Below are 15,412 nucleotides of genomic sequence, written 5' to 3'. Positions count from 1 at the left end.
GGCCAGGGATATAGCATGTTAGTTTTACAAGATGCCTGCATAGAAATATGAATATGAATTTTTTTTGTTTCTGGTTACAGTGGTGACTTGAGAAAATGCTTATTTTGGCTTTGCATGTGATTCAAAAGTGAATCCGACTTTCCATAGCGATTTTTTCCCAGGATCATGCCGCAATTTCAGTGGCGTTAAGTCTGCGCCATCCCAGTTTAATTTCACATTCACTTTCAGTGACAGTAACTAGCCTAAGCTTCTTAGCATGACACCTGGACGTGCCAACTAACCTATAGTAGAAGGGAACAGGTGGTTAGGTCCCCTTGACTAAGAGATTATTATGGGTAAGTGATTTAGATTTAAAGCTAAAAATATCGAGCACCCAATACACTCTGTGTTGAGCAGGCTAAGTCTGGTTCATGGACAGCATATGCTTCATAAACAAGAATAAGAGATGAAGGTAGAAAATAGTGACCTTTAGAGGTCTCAAAATCATTAAAAAAAATGCTTTTGTTAATGCGTTCATAATAAAGTCATGTAATAACTCCTGAACAGTCTTAATTTCATGGGACTGCATAAGGGATATTAAATATGTGCATATAAAGTGTATTTATACAAAGAATCAAATGTATCTGCTAAAACTGTATAACTGAGTTATAGAAGATAAGATTGTTATAAGTTTTTAAGGTAATTAAAGTCAATCCATAATATACAAGGTTAACTAAATAAATGGATATAAAAAATGTATACTAATGAATATGTACTAAGAAAGCCTTTATTTAGTGCTGAAAGATTTTATTTATTTCTTTTTTTATAAATTTTTTTTTGAGGATGGGTGGGGAGGGGCAGAGTGAGAGAGAGAGAGAGAAAGAGAGAGAGGGAATCCCAATCAGGCTCTGCACTGTCAGTGCGGAGCCCAATGTGGGGCTCAGTCTCATTCCTGTGAGATCATGACCTGAGCTGGAATCAAGAGCTGGATGCTTAACCAACTGAGCCACCCAGGTGCCCCTTCACTCATTTCTTTAGTTAATCAACAGGTGGCCATTTATTTAGGATTCTCATTCATCCTGTAAAAAAGATACCAAAAGGGTGGTAGACAGTTCCAGATTAGATTCTATATCAGAAAGACCTAAAGACTCTGGAGAATAATTAAAGAACAATCATAGGAGACTAATAGTGTGATCCTGACTTTATGTAAAAATAGTGAAGAATTCAGCATATTGGACTTTATGAGAGCAATAATGATGACATTTATAGAAGGTTTAATATATAATGCAGGCAGCTAAACATTTACGTAATGCCCTTTCAGATTACTTATATGTCCACTATATTACATGCCAATTATTTAAAAATCACCGTACTCAGATACTGTTAAGATTTACTGGTACTCATAGTTAACACCTTCTTCACTTCTGCCTCGCTTCTGTGAGTGGTCACATTCAATGATCAAACTGGAACAGAAATCACACATTATCACTTTATTCTCTTTTGCCATAGCCATAATTCCTTAGTTTATTATATATATATGTGTGTGTGTGTGTGTGTGTGTGTATATATATATATAAGCAATCTTGTATCCTGAAGTGAGCATTTAGTAATAACAGCACTCTATTCATTCCTGAGTATCTACTGAGTACCTCCCATGTGCCAGGCACTGTTCTAAGCCCTGAGGAAATGGGGGGGGGAATAAAACAGAGAGCTTGCCCTCAAGGAGGTTATAGTCCAGAGTAGGGGAAGCAGACATTATTAGACCAGTAAGTGACTCTGAAGAACTGGGTGAAGGGACAGGATTACCTACTGTGCATTGGAAGGTCAAGGAAAGCCTCTTTGAAGAGCTGAAAACCAAAGGCATTGGAGGAAGCAGCCATTTGATGAGTCAGGAATGCGTGGTCCAGGCAGAAGAGGCAGCTGATAGCCCTAAGAGGGAAGAGCTGGTTGGAACTGGAAGAGGCACGTGTGGTTGGAAGGCAGTGGGTGAGGTGGGGTGTGACTTGAAAAGAGGTTAGAGAGATGGTCAGCGACGGAGCATGCAAGAGGTGTTCTTCCGTAGGAAAGCGGAAAGTCACTGAGCAGAGCGGTGGCTTGTCCCATTTACGTTTCCCTGTGATCATTTTGATAATTGCGTGGATAGCGGCTTGGAGCGGGAGGACGAGGAAGGTATAGCCCTGGTCCTCAAGACAGGTGAAGGTGGCTCGGATTAGGCCAGCCAGCTGGGACAGAGCAGTGGCAGCATTTGAGACACAACTATTGAGGAAGAAGGAGCAGAACTTCCCAAGGAATTGGATGTGGGGAGTGAGAGGCGCCTTCCAGATTCGTGGCTCGAGCGCCTGGATGGTTCTGCTGGTTTTGCCCATCTCCGTCGGTCGTTGATTCAGTAGGGGGAAAATCATTTGCAATTTTATGCGTATCAGTCTTCTATGGATGCTTTACTTTTAGAGAATTTAAAGATAAGAACAAGAAATAATCTATGTAAGAAACTAATCATTGTCGAGACTGTTCGCACCTTTGCAACAATAGTAAAAACATCTTTTAGAGTTCACCCTTTACCTTATCTTTACTGTAAAGAGCATCAGGTACAGTGATGATGAAGATTTTTCTGGTCCTACTTGTTATAAAATTTTACCAATGATATTTTGTATTTTTTTGTTATTGTACTGCATTTGCATTTCATCCTTACGATAATATATTAAGTGAAAAGTAGTTTTTAAAATTGGTTGCCCTTTTCACCATCTTAGAGATTGAGGAAGGTTAAAAATGGCAGAAATATAATCAGAATTAGAATTCAGCTAATCCATAGTATTTTTAGAATTCACTTTGTGGGGCACCTGGGTGGCTCAGTCAGTTAAGTGTCTGGCTTCGGCTCAGGTCATGATCTCACCGTTCGTGGGTTCGAGCCCCGCGTCAGGCTCTGTTCTGACAGCTAGCTCAGAGTCTGGAGCCTTCTTCAGATTCTATATCCCCCTCTCTCTGTGACCCTCCCCTGCTCATGCTGTCTCTCTCTGTCTCTTAAAAATAAATGAAAAAAAAAAAAGAATTCACTTTGTAAATTTTATCCAAAGTGTATAGTGACTGATAATGCTATTAGGTCATTCATCTCAAGGTTACATTTATTGATTCATTTATTATTTTTTTAAAGTTTATTTTGAGAGAGACTGAGATAGAGCACGTGGGGGAGGGGCAGACAGAGGGAGAGAGAGAAGGCTAAGCAGGCTCCCCCGTGTCTGTGCAGAGCTGGATGCGGGGCTCGAACCCACAGAGCTGGGGGAGCATGACCTGAGCTGAAACTGAGAGTCGGATGCTTAAGCGTCTGAGCTGCCCAGGTGCCCCTCAAGGTTAAATTTAAATAGAATCCAGAAAGAAAAATATTTTTATCTCTAATTTAAATTTCCTAGATTGGAGACACTTTTAAGTATAGTTGTTACATTCATGTTATAAGACTTAATTCCTAGGATATCTTTTGAAAACCAATAATTTTTGTCTGTAGACTTTCTTAAGTCTTTTCTACAATAAATTGGGATCTTAGGTGTTAGATTTCAATACTTGACTTGAACTCTGGTTATCTAGAAGTGAAAAAATTTAATTGTCAAGATCAATTTCTAAAATACTATGGCCCTTTATAAAATTTAAAGTGGTGGTAATACACATGGGGTAATTACTAGTGACCCCTTTTATAATGGATTGTAAAAAACATCTCTGCCTGTTGAGTTATTGAATTCTTTTGCTTTTCCACTCATTTGGGGACCCAAAAATCTGCTGCATAAAATTATATATTAGAAAATGTGCACTATCAGGAATGGATAAAAATAAGCATAGCTGACATTTGTAGTTTTCTGATTGCTTATAGCAATTCTATAAGGATCACTTGATAGAGGAGGAAACCACTTAGTTGACTAACTTGCCAAAGGTCACAGAGCGAGCAAGTTGCATAATTGGGTTTGAAGAGGAAGTCTGGCTGCTGAATCCTCCCTCATAACTATTTAGAGCCTCTCATTAGCTGATCATGATTGCAACAGACATATAACATGTAATTTCACCTCTCAAGCCTCTGTCATCTTTCATCTGGTTACACATCAGCCTCCTTGCTGGATTTATTGTTTTTACTCTCCCCCCTTCCTCCCACTCAGCCATCGAGGTTATTTGTTTACTTATTGTAGGAACAGTCTACGGTCTTTTTGACAAAATTGTATATAAAGCGTACCAACACAATGATTTAATATATGTGTACATTGTGAAAGGATTACCACAATCAAGTTAATTAATACATCCATCATCTCACGCAGGTTCTTTTTCTTCAGAGAGATCTTTTCAAAGCATCAATCATATCTTCTTGCAAAAAAATTGCCTCGGTGGTGTGTAGGCAGAATATTGCCTCCCAAAGAGATTCAAGTCCTAATCCCTGGAACCTGTAAATGTTCTCTTATTTAGAGAAAGAGTTTTTGCAGGTGTAGTTAAGGATCTGAAAATGGGGGTATTATCTGGATTGTCTGGGTAGGTCCTCAGTGTCATTACATGTATCCTTAGAAGATTTAACTCAGACACACAGGAGAAGGCCATGTGAAGAAGGAGGCGGAGGCTGGAGGGATGTGGCCGCAAGCCAAGGAATACCAGCAACTACCTGGAGCTGGAAGAGGCGATGGGTTCTACCCCAGTGCCTCCAGAAGGAGCATGGCCTTGCCAACATTTTGATCTTGGTTAAATAATACTGATCTAGGACCTTGGCCTTCAGAACTGTGAGAGAGTACGTGTCTGTTGTTTTAAGCCACTCAGTTTGTTGTAATTTATCACAGCAGCTACGAGAAACTAATAAAAGTAACTTCTCACTTTTGGTAGAATAAAACTCCTTACCATGCCATACAGTGACCCCGTCCAGCGTTCTGAACGCATCACCTACTGTTCTTTTCTCTTTCTTCCTGGAAGGGTGAAATCTTCGACAATCTGATTTATAATGATACCCCCAGAACCTACAACAGTGCTTGGCAAATAATAGGCACTCAACAGTGGTTTAAAGGTGGGCATTGATTGAACTTAATATTCTGAGGCAGTAAGCATCTGCCTGAAAGACCAGTGATACATTGGCCTGATCCACTGATGGTGTTCTTGGATGAACAGTAAAAACAGGCTGTCAGAGGAGTGCTCTGATGCTGATTTATGGTCCTGGAGAGAGCTTTGTTGGGGGAGTGGAAGAGAGATGCATAGTAATGGAAGGATAAAGGAGACATAATCAATCAGTATGAAATTGAGTCATTGAGATGAGCAGATATGGTCTACCAATCTGATTCTGAAAAGATTCATTAGTTTTACTGTTATTTTACGTGACATTATTTTCATTAATGAAAATAATAGAAAGATACAAGTTTTTGCCAATGCGATTATTTATTATTTTATAACTACTGAATATAGGTAGATTAAAATTGTTTAATGTTTATTTTAGAGAGAGAGACAGACAGAACGTGAGTGGGGAAGGGGCAGGGAGAGGGAGACACAAAATCAGAAGCAGGCTCCAGGCTCTGAGCTGTCAGCACAGAGCCTGACGCTGGGCTCAAACCCATGAACCTCGAGATCATGACTTGAGCTGAAGTGGACGCTTAATAACTGACCAAGCCACGCAGGTGCCCCTGAATGTAGGTAGATGAAAAAAAAAAGATTTCATTTTCAAATTTTTAAAGAAACCTTTTCTGTGTACATATAGACATATGTGAATAAAAAGCTTAGCTTTACTTACTCTTCAAGTCTTCAGTGGTACAGGTGTGTGGATAACCACTGAGAGGAGAAGGAGCACTTTCCGTGGGCCAGCCACTGTGCTTAATACGTCAGACACATTTTTTTAAATGTCTTATAACAGCTCTACACGATACATTTATTCTCATTTCACAGTTGAGAACATCCAGGCGTAAAAAATTCAACATTTGAATATTTGAACATATGAATGAATATTTTGTTGGAAATTCTCTAGGAAGCATGAACTTACATAACTTATTTGTACAGTTCACCAAGAAAGAGAGTCTTAACTACAGGTATTAAAGAGGATAAACAGGTGATACAAAATCCTTTTTTTTCCATTCGCAGCTCAAAAGTAAAAGTACGTGTCTTCCTTACCGTAGGTGATGTTTCCTGATGGGAGTTAAAAGTTACTTCCTGAGAAAAGCAAAAGGCTTTTGTGAAAGCAACACAGTTATAAATAATAAGCAGAACATGGTGTTCCAGATACCATATAGGTCATAAAAAGGCTACAGTTAATACTCTTTTGGCAGCCTAAGCATTTATGGATACTCTAACGTGAAGAAAAAAAATAAAGTAATTTCTATAATTCAAGCTGATGGAAAACAACCCATTAGGGTTAGAATTGACCTTACTAGAAGGTTTTATGGGCTAAGAAGCATAAAACTATGTAACATTTTTTCTAGTTCAATTAAAAAAAAGGGAGGGGCTCCTTGGTGTCTCAGCTGGCTAAGCATCTGACTTTGGCCTAGGTCATGATCTCCTGGTTTGTGAGTTCAAGCCCCATGTTGAGCTCTGTGCTGATAGCTCAGAGCCTGGAGTCTACTTAAGGTCCTGTGTCTCCCTTTCTCTCTGCCCCTCCCTTGCTCGTGCTCTGTCTCTCTCTCTCTCTCTCAAAAATAAACTTTAAAAAAAAAAGGGAAAGAAAAGAAAGAAAAATAGAGGCAGTATTAACTAAAGGAATTAGGGAACATGAACATGATACAAATTACTCTTTCTTCTATGGTTCATCATCCAAAAGTAAAAGTACATTGATCCATATGCATTTTGAAAATAATGTTTATGGTATGTCTTTTTATCTAATTATGCTTAAGGACAAAATAGATTAACATCATTAATTATTTTATAATAATTAAATTCAGTGGAAGCATTTGCTGAGTGTATAGTTTTTCTGGGCATATAGGGCATATATAAAATGCTGTAGTTAATATTCCTAATACCTGAAAGTATTTCCTTTCAGTGAATCCTGTTGGAGACCAGTGTTCTCACATGTGCTTCCCAGTCATTCATTTGTTAGTTTTAGCCTGTCTACCATAAAGATGAAGCAGAACTTTTGAAATTCTTAATTAGAAGATCCTTTATTTCTGAGATAGCTCAACCACTGTTAGGACTTGGATTTTATTTCTGACTTAAGGTATTTGAGTGAGATAAAGGATCATGTATAGATATTTTTGTTTACAGTCCTTGCAAAATTATAAAACAAGGGAGGTATTTCTGTACTATGCTGTAATAAAGGTCTGTCATCTTTGATTTAAAACTTTATGGATTGAGTAAACTTTTGGCAGTGATGAACCAAATATCCTAGAAATTTCTCAAATCAGAACATAGCAAGTGTTCTTTTAAATGTTTAGGTAAACTTCTAAGAGAGGAAGGACTACTCAGGGTTCAAACACAAAAGCCGTCAGTTCCACTTGAACTTAGGGTGTGGAAGTGTGCGAGAAAGCATCAGTCCTGTCCAACAACAATAGGTTAGTCACAGAGTCCATTCAGTCACCAGTTCTCTTGAGCCTGTTGAAAGTGGTCACAAGGCAACCAAGAAAGCAGAATTCAGAAGAGCAGCAGCCCCTCTGAGAGAAGATGGACACAGGGACACTGACTTTTGACAGAGTATAGAAGAAGGATTACCACATAAGGTTGTTAGAAAAAAATCAGCTGAAATTGTGACAGGTTTTGAAAGGTCAAGTGTGGGCAACATATCCATTTTGAGTAACTTGGAGCTCCAGACACAAAGAACATTGCACCCACATGCAGGCTCTCTTCCACAAGTCTCTATGCCTTAGGGGTCAGGGCAGGAGATGGGAGAGACTGTCCCCCCTTGCTGATGCAAGTGTGGTGATGAATGGCTGCTACTTGGGGACAGGAACACAACACTGCCCGTTTCCTCAGGCTATCTGCATGGACACACAGGGAACTTCAGCAGAGAGATGGAAGCTATAAGATGAGCAGCAGAAAATGCTAGGAATAAAAAGGATAATGGGGTACCTGGCTGGCTTAGTCAGTGGAGCACGTGACTCCTGATCTCAAGGTTGTGAGTTTGAGCCCCATGTTGAGTGTAGAGATTACTTAAAAATAAAATCTTTATTTATTTACTTATTTTAAAAAGATGACATTAGAGATGAAGCATTCCTTTGATGGGCTTATCAGCAATTTGGACACAGATGGGACAAGAATCACTAAACTTGAAGGTAGAAATTATTCAAACTGAAACACAAAGATATAACCAAGTGAAAAAAATAGGAAAGAGCATCAAATGGCTTTGAGATAAGGTCAAGTGATCTAATATATGTGCAATTGGAGTCTCAGAATGAGAAAAGAAGGAATATTTGAAGAAATAATGGTCAAGACTTTTCTGAAGTTAATAAAAACAAACCAAAGATCCAAAAGCCCAGAGGACTGGAAGTTGAATAAACACATACCACCACCACCACCACCACCACTGCCAGGCACACTGTGATCAAACTGCTGAAAATAAAAAATAAGAGACAATCTTGGGAGCAGCCAGAGATGAAAGAAATATATACAAACAGAGGAACAAAGGTGAGAGTGAAGCAGACTTCTGGTCAGAAATAGTGCAGATTAGGAGACATCAGAATGTTAGAAGCGCCAAAAGCAAGAAAGAAAAATGTAAGGAAGAAATCTGTACCCAGTGAAAATATCTTTCAAGGATAAAAGCAAAATACAATTTTCTTTAGACAAAGAGAATTTGAAAGCATTCTTTGTACTGGACTTATTCTATAAGAAATGCTAAGGGAGAAATTTTAGGCAGAAATAATGTGATAAGAGAGGGACATTGGGTTTACATGAAGAAATAGAGTACCAGAAATGGTAAATATTAGGGTAAATGTAAGTGAGATAACAATTCCACACAAATTCATCCAGAAAATAGAGGAAGTAGGAACAAGTTGTCTTATGAGGCCAACATCACCCTGCTATCCAAGTGAGACATAGACATTAGAAAAACAAACAACTACAGATGCCTATTTCTTATGAGCTTTCATGCAAACATCTTCTGAAAAACTGTAAATCAAATTCAGCAACATATAAAAAGGATAATACATCATGGCCGGTTGGAGTTTATTTCAGAATTTAGGGTTTGTTCAAAATTCAAAAATGAATCCTCGTGAGTTATTGTATCAAACTAAAAAAAAAAAAAAAAAAAGGAAAAACAGTACACTACTTTTCAATCATCTCAGTAGGTTTAGGAAAAATATTAGACAAAATCTAACAGGCATTCCTCAAAAACCAAACAAAACTTAGGGATAGAGAGGAGTTTCCTTTGAAAAACATATAGGTAACATTATACTGAAAGGTGAAAGACTAAATACTTTCCCCTAAGTTCAGGAACAAGCCAAGAGTGTCCACTTGTACCACCTAGTTCAGCATTACACTGGACATTTTAACCAATGCAGTATGGCAACAAAATTAATGAAACGCATTCACTCGCAGAGAAAGAAGTAATTGTCTTATTTATTTATTTATTTATGTATTTTCGGATAACATTATTATCTAAGCTGGAATCTACAAAAGAAAATAACAGAACTACTAAGTGAATATGGAAAGGTTGGAAGATATATCATTATACAAATCAATTGTATTTCTATACTAGCAGCAAACCATTGGACATTGAAGTTTTTCTTAAACTATCACAGTAGCATTGAAGTATGTATGTAATACTTGGGGATCAATCTGATAAATGATACGTAAGGTCTGTATACTGAAAACTGTAGACCATTGCTGAGAGATAATATGGGAACTAAGTGAATGGGAAGGTATACCATGTTCCTGGATCAGAAGACTCCATACTGTTATAATGTCAGTTCTTATATCAATCTGTATATTTAAGGTAAAATAATAAAAATTCCACCATGTTAGGTTTCTGTTTTTATTCATTTATTTTTGGTAGGAAATGACCAGCGAATTCTAAGATTCATATGAAAATATAAAAGACCAAAAATAGCCAAAACAACTTGAAAAAGAAAAGCAAAGTTGGAGGACTTTTTGCTATCTGATCTTGAGACCTAATACACAGCTGCAGCAATTAAGACTATGTCATATTTATATAAAGACAAATGAGTTGGATATATATGGAGGAAAAATAAGTCCTTTATATACATTGCCAGTTGATTTCAGCACAAGACCAAAGGCAGTTCTGTGTAGAGTGGATAGTCTTTTCAACAAATGTTACTGGGTTAATTGGGGAAAAAGTCATATCTCATACCATATACAAAAATTAACTCAAAGTAGATTGTAAATCTGTTAAAAACTAAAATTATAGAACTTCTAGAAGAAAATGAGAAAATCTTTGTGATGTTGGGATAGTCAGAGGTGTCTTACATTTGACACCAAGGCATTATCCATAGAAGAAAAAATGGATGTTTGACCTCATGAAAATTTTAAGCTTCAACTCTTCAGAAGATATTGTTAGAGAATGAAAAGAGAAGACCTAGAACGGGAGGAAATACTCGTGGATCACGTATGTGATACAGGACATGCATTCAGAACACGTAAACAGCTCTCCAAACTCAAGAATAAGGGCAAAATTTTTTTTAAGAAATGGGCAAAAATTTGAACAGCCACTTCACTAAGGAAGATTTGCGGATGGCCAGTATGCATAAGAAAAGGTGGTTAGTCATGAGTCATTAGATACATGTAAATAAGGCTATACACTTGTCAGAATATTTGCACTAAAAAACCCTGACCATTATCTTTTCAGACATTTTTCTAGTATACTTCTTCCTAATCCTCTCTGTTTTTCTTCTAGGTCTCTAATTTACATATGTTAGACCTTTAAATGTCTTATCTTCTATGTCTTTTCCCTTCTTTTCTCTTTGTATCTCATTCTGAGTGATTTATCCTGATCATATTATAGTTTACCAATTCATTTGAGTCTAATCTTGCAGTGACCAGGAGTCTGGAATTTTCTCTTGTCCAGCAAGAGAGCAGATGCAGAATTGAATATGATAGAGGCTAATGTCCTTGAGGAGACAAGAGCCCTGAACAGGGGTTTCCTCTGTATTTATTGAGTGCTCAGTATCTTACACACATGGTGAACGTGAAGAAAACAATCAGACAGTAGTCTCTAACTTGTGTAAAAAGCAGAGGGTCTGGTGGGGCAAGTGGAGTTTGTGATCAAAGCACAATAGTATATTGGTGCCAGATCGAAAGTAATTTCCTATAGGTGATAAAATAAGTTACTCGTGATCCCATTATAACCTTGCTAACTAACCTTGGGTGCTTTTGCCTGGTGGTGGCAGCTTTCTGCCCTAAGCTTTCTTAACCTATTTCACCACATAATCTGATTTTGATTATCATACTTTTTTGGTCTAGAATTTCTAATTAGCTCTTTTTAAAAATTTGCCATGTCCCCTTGAACCATGTTTGCATCAGATCACACCAATATCTGGAGCACTTTTTTGGTGCATTTCCGTTTTATATTGCTTCTGCTTGTTCTCAGTCATATTTTCTTATCTCTTCATGTGCCTGCATATTATTGATCATGCGTTTGACCTTGTACTTGATCAATTATTTGTAGAAATAGATTGAGCCCTATGGTCGTATCTTCCTCTATAAAGGAATATGTTTTCTTCAGGGCGCCTGCACTGGCAGTCAAGTCTCAGTTAATCCGGTTTCAGGTACTGGATAATGTGAAGCTGGGCTGCTCCTCCTGCAAAAGCCAGTCGGCTTCAGGATCACCCTTATCATATCCCAGGGGTCTTACTGGGGCCTCTGCAAGACTGTCAAAAAAGTCACTTAAACTGTCAGCCTCTCAGGAACATTTTCTAGAATTAGCAAATGGCCTCAGAGGAAAGACAGGCTCCAGATTACATGCTTACCTTTCTGGAATGCCATGGTCTCTTAGATCTTGGATGGGTAATTAATCTAGTAATGAGTAATATAGGATGAGTATTTATTTAGTTTTGGATGGGTAGCCTTGTTAGTTTCCATATGCCCTTACACAGATGATTTTTGTATTTTGTCTGGTTTTATAAATTATCCCCATCAGGAGAGCTGATTAGAATGTTCTAGTCTGCCATTACTGAGAGGGGACGTTCCCTTTCCTTTTATTTTATTGTTCTTGGTTTAATCTTGGAACGATATTAACCCAACGTGTTTCTGTTTGTGTACCTGCATATACCCCTTCACCACGACCTACCAGCACCCTTACCCCCACACAAATCAATTGTTTCCTAATTATGTATTAGGAATAACTTAGCACTTAATTAAATATTCTGCCAAAACATTTGTGATGGATGCCTTTTTTTAAACTTTGAGTTCTTCAACCCCCCCTTAATTTTGTTGGGGGTAGAATTATATTTACAGTGGTAGGTGTTTCCTGTGTGGGCCATTTCATCTACACTCAAGTCTTTATATATTATCTGTATAAATTGTATCTATTCCATATAAATTCTCTCATCTACAACATACCCTTTCAGAGCATCAGATCTGTATGTGCAATGTTCTGTTCATAATCTCTACTTGGATGCCTCAAAGGCCTCTCAGAGTTAACAAGTCCAAAACTCAGTCCTGCTATTTCCCTTGACCCCTCAGGTTCCTTCCGTGTCCCCTGCCTGATGTGTACCACTGTCATCCACCTGTTTTCAAGGCAGGGTTTTGGGACTCCTTCGTGATCCCATCTCCTTTTACAACTCGCTTATGCACCCTGTTTATGTTATGTCTTAAATGTTTTTTGAGTCCATTCACCTCTCTCCAGCCACATCCCTCCACCCTAGTCTCAGCTCCTATGAGGGTTTGTTCATAATAGCTTTCCAAGGGATCCTTTCCCACTGTCTCCTCCCCTTCTACCCCACCTCTCTACTTTCTGATTCATTTTCATTTTAGCGGTCAGCGTGCTGTTTCAAGGCATTTAAGACCACAATTTGAGTATTCTCTTGCTGAATGCATCGGACGCATGGGGCTCTTTCTCTTTCCCCAGCCTTGGCCCCTCCTCTCGCTGTGTGCTCTAGTCTCACCGGTCTTTCAGTTCCTGAGTCCACCATGCTCCTTCTTGTTTTCCATTGCCAGGCGCACTTGCTTTCCTACCAGTCTTTATCCGGCTTTCGTCTTGTTATCTCTTTCTCTTCGCACAGGCCGGGTGCCACTTTTCTGCCATTCCCTCTCCTCAGCAGAGATCAGGTCCCCTGCCAGATGCTCTTATGCCACCTGCGCTTCTCATCCTTGGCCCTTACTACATTTTTAACGGTGGTATTAACAGGCGCACTGCTAGTCCTGCTCATTGCTAAGGCTCTGGAACCAGGCACGTCCTTGAATGTGACTAAACATGTGTCGAATGTTTAAATGTATAGAAGCAACAGGGATCCCTCAAAGTTAGGGAACAATGTTTGACTTTTCCCCAGGACATTTAGTATGATGCTTAATAAATAGTTGTGAATGAAATTAAAATTGTTTTTATCAAAATTAGATCTTCATCGGGCTACTTTAGAAGGTACTAGATTAGGACAGACTAAAAAGAAAGCCCAATTTCCACTTGCTTATAGACATTTGCCATACTTTCCAACACTGCTTGCCTGTCCAAGAGAACAGTGTATCATTTTTATCAAAACATGTTCAACTAATTAAATATGGCCACAATGGATCATCTGATATGGTTACTTATAGTACTGTATCCAGCCAATAGATATTTCTTTGATAAGCGTATCTTTTCTTTGCAGTGTTATGTAGCTTTTTATTTACATTCCAGGCCTAAATCATGAGATTACATGACTCTAACACATTCTGTGTAAAAACGACTGGGCAGAGTAGTCCAATTGGAAGTTCGATTTCACAACCATTGTCCTGAAATATAGTTCTTTGCTCGGTGTCGTGATTCCGCGTGGAAGGACACTTCATCGCACATCTCCAGTAGTGATGCGGCCGTTACTATTGGTATTTCCTTTCTGGAAAGAGATCTTTGGGATATTGTTATGTGTACCTCCTCATGAACCTTGCTAATCACTGAAACACAAATTTAAAGAAGGATAAAGAAAACATCCCTTTTGTTCCTGTCTCCACTTTATTTTCCCCCTCTCCCTCTCCGAGTTTGACTTTCAGGATTCCCAACTAGTTCTCCTCACCCCTTATTTTAGTGGTGGTCAGCGAGAGGGAAAGCAAAGAAGGTAGAGTGAATGGTTAAGGGTATCTAAGTTGGTATGTCCCAGTTATTCACATTTAACTCCATTTTATTTTTATTTTTATTAATGTTTTATTTATTTTTGATACAGACAGAGACAGAGCACGAGAGGGGGAGGGGCAGAGAGAGGAGACACAGAACCAGAAGCAGGCTCCAGGCTCTGAGCTAGCTGTCAGCACAGAGCCCGACGCGGGGCTCGAACCCACAAACGTGAGATCTGACCTGAGCCGAAGCCGGAGGCTTAACCGACTGAGCCACCCAGGCGACCCCATTTAACTCCATTTTTAAATCTTACAGATACTATCGTTTTATAGTGAGAAGAGCTGCTCACAGTTATTGCTAGTCACTAAAGATTCTCACAGTTATGACCCTCAAAACCCCACATATTTTGTGTGTCCTCAGTCTTCATTGTTTTAATATTTAAATCCCTAGTATTTAACTTCAAAATAATCAATGATATTCTCTCTAAAAATAGACCACGATACTTTGTAATTATAGCCCTCCTTTACCTTTAGCCAGCGCCATGTGTTTGCTAATTTCATTCAGTAAGTTTAGTTCCCAAATGTGTGAATCCAAAATATTTTGTTCTTTTGGAATAAGCCAGCGATTTGCGTAATGCTTCTCTGTGCTGTATATTATAAAGCGAAATCTCTTTTGATGCATACGATGTGGGTTTATTGGAGACAGAGCAGCTTCCCTCTAGGCAAGGTCTGTAACATGTCGTTGTACAAAATGCTTCCGCGTACCGTTCATGCTAACTCAAGAGAGAGCTAAAGTTCATGCTAACTTAAACAGAGAAGTGCCTAGTACATTTTCCTTCCTTGAGTGGGAATAGGTTTTTAAACTCGGTGCCATTAACTCATTTATAAAATGTCTCATTTCATTTTTGAGGAATTCGAGTTGGAATGCCAGCCGTAACGTAGTACGTAAGAGGAACTTTACTGGCATTAAGGCATGCACTTAAGCAATAGAGGAATTTACTTTTCAGTGTCTTCCAAGGCCCATGAGGATGCACACTTATTTACCCAGAGAGTATGGATCTCACTATGTTTGTCCAGAGGGTGTGACTCTGTGGAGGAAAACACTTGCTGGTAAGTGGCCAACGCTTATTGTATTATGTTTCAGAAAAATATGTTTAGAAGTCAATTTGAATTTTAGCAGTGATAAAATCTCTTAGTCTGTGCTGGTTTCTTAACAGTGGACAGTCCCAGATGTTGAAGTCAGCACAACAAGAAAAAAACCCAAATCCTGATAAGACTTGAGGATTTTTCGAAAATTAAATGCAAAGTAGTTGGG

General features: G+C 38.6%; 1 protein-coding gene across 2 annotated transcripts in view; it reads left to right on the top strand.

Moving 5' to 3' along the window:
• PPP4R4 (protein phosphatase 4 regulatory subunit 4) overlaps positions 1 to 15,412 on the top strand; it is a 103,889-nt gene that overhangs the window by 33,966 nt on the left and 54,511 nt on the right. The window lies entirely within an intron of this gene.

Source organism: Suricata suricatta, chromosome 9, assembly GCF_006229205.1.
Source record: "Suricata suricatta isolate VVHF042 chromosome 9, meerkat_22Aug2017_6uvM2_HiC, whole genome shotgun sequence".
Taxonomy (NCBI): Eukaryota; Metazoa; Chordata; class Mammalia; order Carnivora; family Herpestidae; genus Suricata; species Suricata suricatta.
This window is presented reverse-complemented; position numbering and strand designations above follow the sequence as displayed.